This window comes from Vigna unguiculata, chromosome 6 (genome assembly GCF_004118075.2).
Source record: "Vigna unguiculata cultivar IT97K-499-35 chromosome 6, ASM411807v1, whole genome shotgun sequence".
NCBI lineage: Eukaryota > Viridiplantae > Streptophyta > Magnoliopsida > Fabales > Fabaceae > Vigna > Vigna unguiculata.
Window position 1 is genome coordinate 29,402,848 of NC_040284.1, and position 7,695 is coordinate 29,410,542.

Sequence of the window (7,695 nt, forward strand, 5' to 3'; positions counted from 1 at the left end):
GGAAAATAAGAATCGGAATAAAAAAAATAACAAGAAGTAAAAAATAAACTTATCATTTTGAAAGGGTAAAATGAAAAAAAAAAAACGCACACACACACAAGTCGGTATTATTTATCGATGAACGAATTGAAAGAAAAAACAGTAATTGCAAATCATATGTAAAAATCATAAATTTATGTTGAATAAAAAATATTTAAAATGCATTTCATTTTAGCTTATTTTGAATACTTATATTTTAAGAATAAAATTAATTTAAAACAAATACATTTATAATAACACGATTTAATTATTCCATTGTAGCATGAGTTCTTTGAATAAAGAAGTCACAATTTTGCGTTGTATTATTATTATATAACATAATAATCTTTTTATTTTTAAAGTTTAATTATTCAGATAATATTTATTTTGTCAGAGATATGTGAATTGATATCCGTTATAATAAAGTGGGATGATACTAAATTAACATATACCTACTAAAGTATGTACAATCAGATAATTAAACCCTTTTTAACAGTGGAGAAATGGCTTTGTAGATTAATTGTTATATTAACATATAACAAAAGGCATAATTTTGCATTTGTCAAAAGAGGAAACAGTGATTTGGAGAAACTTGGCCCGTGGAATATTAGAATTATTTATAATTGAAATGTAATGCATGCAATAATTGAACCGAAACATTTCATGAAAGTCACAAATGCCCTGGAACTTAGCACTAATTAATGTGTAGTCTTTTCTTAAGATAATATTAAGGGTTAAATATGTTTTTGGTCCCTCAAGTCTCAGCGAAATTTGGAATTAGTCTCTCATCAAAAATTTTGACCAATTTAGTCATTTATTTTTCAAAAACCGTGAATTTAGTAATTTTAACCAAATTTTGTTAAGTTTATCTGACGTTTCAAGCGCATTTCATGATAGTATTTAAATTATTTATATTGTTTGACGCATTTTTGCTTCAATGTTAACTTGAGGGACCAAAAACATATTTAACCCAAAAACATAGTAGCGTAAAGACATGTGTTATCGTGTTTGTGTGTATGTATTTTTTATATATACATGATATTATATCAGTAGGTGATGATATTATAATGTTATTAAATTAATATATAAAATAAATTTATATTTATTAAAAATAAAATAAAATATATTAAAAAATATGAGAGAATAACGATTGATAATTAAGAAATAAAAGAAGAAGCATAGATATACAATTTTATAAAAAACTTGTAAAAATAACGGTTAATTTTAAAAATTTTAATAAATAATTATATTTTAAAAGATAATATTAAAATTTTATAATATAGATACGAATCACCTTTATATATTGTTATAGATATTATGGTAATTATCTTTATATCGTAATCTTTTAAAATAATAAACTAGAAAGAATTAATTAAATGATAATTGTAATAACCACAAAAGCATTGACTGTGTTTAAAAAAGCAGTAATAAGAGTTTGTTTGAAGTTAAAGATGAATGAGATGGTGATGAAGGGAATCTTTTGATTGAATCCCTTAAACAATGAAGGGACATAGTTGCTGGCTATCAACTACCTCATCTTTCAAATCCTAAATCAACAACTCACACTACGACAAATCCATGCCACAACAATGTCCCAGTTCCACATGTAAAAAACTAAACTAAAAAAGCCAATTTTATTAAATTTTAATTATATTAGTTATATGTTTTATTCAATTTGGTTCAACATGTTTAATTAAATATCCCTTAATTCAGAAAATGCCGTATGTATTTTTCATCCAGTTAAAAGCGCAATTGTTAATAAACAAATATTGATGATGTGTATTTACATCTTATTCAAAACCAATATGTAATGATAATTTATAAAACTGCCTACACCAATGTTAAAAAAAAATAAAAATAAATAAAACTTCACTGTTTTTTTTTTTTTTAAATTATAGGATTTGATTGAATCTTAAAGATTACGCCGTTGTACTTCTAAGATTGAAATCCTTGATTCAATATTTTATTTGTAGCGATATTGAATCAAATTGGATAAATAAACAATAAAATCAATGTAATTAAGAGAAGAAAAAAAACTTTAAAAAAATGAAATGTGTTTTTGGAAACTGTATTTAAAGTTATTTGTATTCCTGTTTAGAGCACTAAAAAATACTTTGGGAGTTGAGTTCCATCACTCGTTAATGCGCATCTCACAAATTTTGTAATCGTCCTATTAAACCCTATCTATTAGGACATTTCGAGAAATCTCAACCATGGTCTCATGCCTAGTTATACTATTTTGTTTGTAGAAATTGTTAAATAATTATGAGAAGAAATTAAGATCGTTCGTTATCCACTACAAACATTCACATGGTCTTACTGATTTAACGTTCAAATAGTTATAAAACAAATTGGAATATCATAACTTGAATATTATTCTTTTATATTCACATTAAATATATAAATTAATAATTTCACAAATATTTTATATAAGATATCAAGAGGTGAATTTTAAGTCTAATCCAAATTTATATAACTTGTTTATAAGGTAAGGTTAGGATTTCTAACACGTTCTCTTCATATTTGGAACATATATATCTCGAGTATGAGATTAGATATTAATCAGTTGTTAAATGGTAGATGACATGATAAGTTCACCACATAATAAATTTTTTGATAGTTAATGGCATAATAAGTTGAATGAATAAAATCTTCGCAACAATAAGCTATAATAGATGGCTATGATACCATGTAAAAAAGTGATATTTAATCTAACTCAATTTTAACTAAGTAAATAAACTTACCAGGAATAACACTTTAATAATAGAAGTGGTGATAACAAATAAAATAATATTAGGATCAAAATGTCTACAATTATAAATGATAATTGTTCTGAGTCCAAGTCCGTCGGGTGACATCGTAAGGGTCAATCATCATGCATCAAAAGTATTGTCCACTTCGTTATGGTTTTGTCTTTAAAAGACGTCTCGGATGGTAGAAGGAGGAAGAGGTATTTAAACCGTCTAGGGCTCAACTCCTAACCAATGTGAGACTATTACCACTTTGTTATGGTTTTATCTTTAAAAGACGTCTCAGATGATGAAAGAAGGAAGAGGTATTTAAACTGCCTTAGGCCTCGACTCCTAACCGATGTGAGATTATTACTTCAGCTGAGGTCTAAGAGGAATGAATGACAGATGATCCCCAATGGAGAGCTCACTGGACCGATGTTTCGTAGTTAGCCAATGTTCTAATCCCAATTTTGATGATAGAATCTTTGTCAATCCCCATACATTTGAGGTATTATTTACTTTGGAGTGTTCGATTTTTTTTAAAAAAAAAGGTGCATCGGAGGGTGGAAGGAGAAAAGAGCATTTAAACCACTTTAGGCCACTTATATGCAATGTGGGACTATCAAGTGTGGTAGGAACATAAGTCCCTTAGTCGAGATTTAAGGGAACGGTGAATCATCCCAAATGGAAAACTTAAAGGATTGATAGTTTGTCTTATAACCTCCTTATCGACTTCTGATCCAAAGTACGTCGAGTTCAGTGGCGGATCTTGACTAAAAGTGTCGGAGGGGCCAAAGTAATATAATTTTGAGATTATTAAATTCAATCATTAGTATAATGCTTCAAAAAATGACTTCTCTAACTGAACATTTTTTATCATTAGTATAATGCTTTAAAATATGTGAAGAGGTAGAATCTATATTGTTTTAGTTAATAATTTTCTTTTCGTCACTCTTAAAGGATTAATTTATTCTTTCATTCTTTATCAACATACTTTTTTTAAAATAATACTAAAATATAATTGATCATAATCTAATAAAAAATTTAGATATGTAATTATTAAAAGAAAAACATATTCATTATTCTTAATACATAATACACTATTATTTTTTCTACATTCATAAAAAAAAATACAAAAAGCTCATTAGATAAAAAAAATAATGTTTTCATTATCAAATAAGACAAAAAGACATGAAAGGAAGAGGACAAATGAGAAATATAATGGGTTTATGTCTAACTTTTTTCTTCTTTAAAAACAAAAAGAAGACACATGAGAGTCGGAAATTATTACAATTTGTGAAAAACTAAAAAGACAATGAAAAGGAAAATAAAAATTAGGTTAATAAATATTTGGTTTAATTATTCTTTTGATTCATGCTTTGGTTTAAAAATGTTAAGTTGGTCCTCCAATTTTTTTTTAGTCTCAATTTGGTCCCAATTTTTGAGAAACTGATCGTCTTGTATGATAAATTTTGTTAAATTTCTCGAAACATATCAATGATCTTTCCATTAAAATTGAAACGGTTAATATGGATGATTTGCTTTGTTGATAAAATTAACCTAATCCTATTATTAATTTTTAAATAAAATCAGGGGTCAAAAAAATAATTAAACCTAAATATTTTTATTTTTTATTATATTTAATTTTATGTTTTTTTATGTATTTACATTAAATGTTATGTTTAAATAAAAGAAATAAAAAATTTAATTTTTATTAATTTTTAATATATATTATCTATAATTTTAAAAAATTAATAAATTTTAAATATATTTTTAAATTATATATATATATATATGTAAAAAAAATAAAAAATAAAAATCTTGGGGGGCCAGGGCTCCTCCCTGCCCCTAAATAGCTCCGCCACTAGTCGAGTTACATCGTAAGAGTCAATCACCATACATCTTAGATATTGTCCGCAACATGGCGTTTCGTCATGGTTTTATCCTTAAAACGTGTTTCAAAGGGTGGAAGAAGTAATGAAGAAAGAGAAAGGAATGTTTAAACCGCCTTTGGCCTCGACTCTTAATTGATGTGAGACTATTGAGCATGGTAGGAACATAAGTTTCCCAATCGAGGTCTAAGGAGAATTACGAATCATCCCAACGGAGGACTTAAGAGATCAATGATTTGTCTTAGAATCTCGTTATTGACTCCACAATGAGTACCAATGTTTCGAGGGCTTAAGCGACTGATGTTCTGATCCCAAGTTCGTCAAATTACATCATAAGGTCAATCAACATACATCCAAAAGGCGTCCTAGAATGTTTTGCTCCCAAGTCTAATGATAGTAAAGATTAATTACCATGCATCCGTGGTATTATTCGCTTTAGAGCGTGGTGGTCCAATTTCATCCTTAAAAGACATTTTAAATGACAAAAGGAATAATGAATACTTAAATTATCTTAAATGTCAACTTTGAAGTGATAGGAGACTATTATGTGTGGTAAAACCAATGACAGAAACGATACAATACAACAAGTAATTACTACTAACTATAACAATTACATAAAACAAAAATATGAAAAACCGAAAATTAATTAGTTAATTGAAAATTGAAAATAAAAAATACTTAAAAAAATGTGAAATATTAACTATAATGTGATAGAATTAAGAATTAAGAATTAATAAACAGTTTTGTAGCACAAGACCCTCTTCTTTAGAAACACCTTTTTCTAATTAAGGCTCGACGACACCATCATCATCATCACTCCGCCAACACAATCATTTTCTCTGTCTTGACGAAGAAGACTTTCTCGTGAGTGTATTTTCTCATTTGATGATAATATAAAAAAGTACTATTTCTATATCAACACCTATCTAAAGTAATATTTTTATTTTAAAATATAAAATAATTTAAAATGAACCAATTAGAAAAGTGATTTTTTTTATTAGATGTTAGGAAGAGATATAAAAATTGAGAGGTGTGCATAAGAAATCGGTGCGTATTTGATTTGCAAAATTAATTAAAGGATAAAAAATTTATGTTGAAAAAGAAATAATCGATTCTTATTTTTGTTTTGGAAAATGGATATTGAACCAAACACACTATATATTCCTAATGTAGTTATCAGACATCATATTGCTATTTTTCTTTATCCAATAATTATTTAAATTTTTATTTCATACCAAACTAATTTTCTTACCAGATTTTTTATTTTAAGAGTAAACTGTTACTTTCCGATAAGTACGTATTCAATTGCTTTAAAGAAATTGACAAAAAAAACCCTGCTATTTAACACTCCATAACATAATAAAAATATTTATAAAGTTCGATCCATAAAAAATAAAATTATTTTTGGAAAACCAATAAATGCAATAAATTTTCATTTTGCATGTATTTTATTTATACATTGCATTATATATCAAGTAATTAATATTCAACTGAAAAATAAGGATACTAATAATTAAAGAGTATATTTAAAATGTTTCCAACTTTGAAAATAATAATTATATAATAATTATATATTTTTTTAAAAAACTTACCATAAAAAAGTATAATAAAAATTCAATATATAAACAAAATTTATTAAAATATAAAAAAACATATTTTTAGTAAATCCTATTTATTTATAGCAGTGGAAGCACGTCTATTTTTTACGGTTGTATATCTGTATTTTTTTTAATTCAAATGATATATTTTTTTAAAGATCTAATTTTAAAAAAATGATTTATTTTTTTTAATGTATGTATTATTTATTTTAAGTGAAGAAATTATATAATTATATTTAAGAAGAGAAATTGTGTACTTATTATGGATTTTTTTAAATGAAAAAATATTTTTAATCATTAAAAGATAAAATTGTTTGATTAAATAATTTTAATAAGAGCTGAGTTCTTTTATATACTGGTATAAATTAACAAAGAATAAAATTATTTAATAAAAGTTACATCAGAGGCTAAAAAATTACATCTTTTATATATTAGTATAATTTTTTTTTAAAGTGTTGATATATGCGTGAAAATATGTTTTCATCGTAGGTGTTGATAAAATCCGATGATATTAAGAGTGTCAGGTGTCCGAAATATTTTTGTCAGAAACATTTTTTTCTTTTTAAAAAGTTAGAGTTATTGATAGCAACATTTTGGATAGAAATAACAAGGCCCTTCATTATAGGAAGAAAAGAGCACAAGACAAAGAAATGAAGCCCATAAGAAGAATTCAAGCCCAATTATTGTGGAAAATATTTTTATAATCTGAATTGTGTATTTGGAAAGATATATTGATAAATATATTTTGAAACATCCAGTATATAATGGTATCTTTTGGATTAAGTATTTTAGAAGATAAATATTAAAAGAAAAATGGGAAATGCAGGGTTTTAATTGTAATTTTAAGTACGGGTAGTTTGGAAATTATAAATTTAATGGGATGCAGGAAGAGAAAAAAAAAAAGATACAGGAAAAAAAAAACCCTCCATGAGTACTACCATGATAGGCCCAATGAACGGCCCTCCAAAAAAAAATGTATTAAAATAAACAAAAAAAATTGCCTTCAGAAAAGAGCATTATGGAAACCTTACTCTGTAAATAAAGTTCTTCATAACCAACTAGCGAAAACATAGTGCTGTGACGCATGTGTGTTCGGTTTTTTTATGTATTTACATGTATAATATTGATAATCATCAATGACAATTTAAGATGGGTATATGTAGATTGATTGAAAAAGAAAACAGTAAATTACTACTTCGTAAGATTAATGTCTAAGATGTATTTCAGCTTCCCTGCATTTTTAAAAAAGTAAATATTATTGTTAATATATATGCAAATAACAGAAATATTATGTAGCAATTGAATTATGTATAAATAATAAAAAACAATCTTTATTTACCTTTGAAGCAATCTTCTTAATTATTTGTAGAACACATGCATGGTCCATAAGTTGTTGAGTTTTAAAGAACTAAATAATATCATTGAATATTTTATTTACTTACGAGACATTAAATG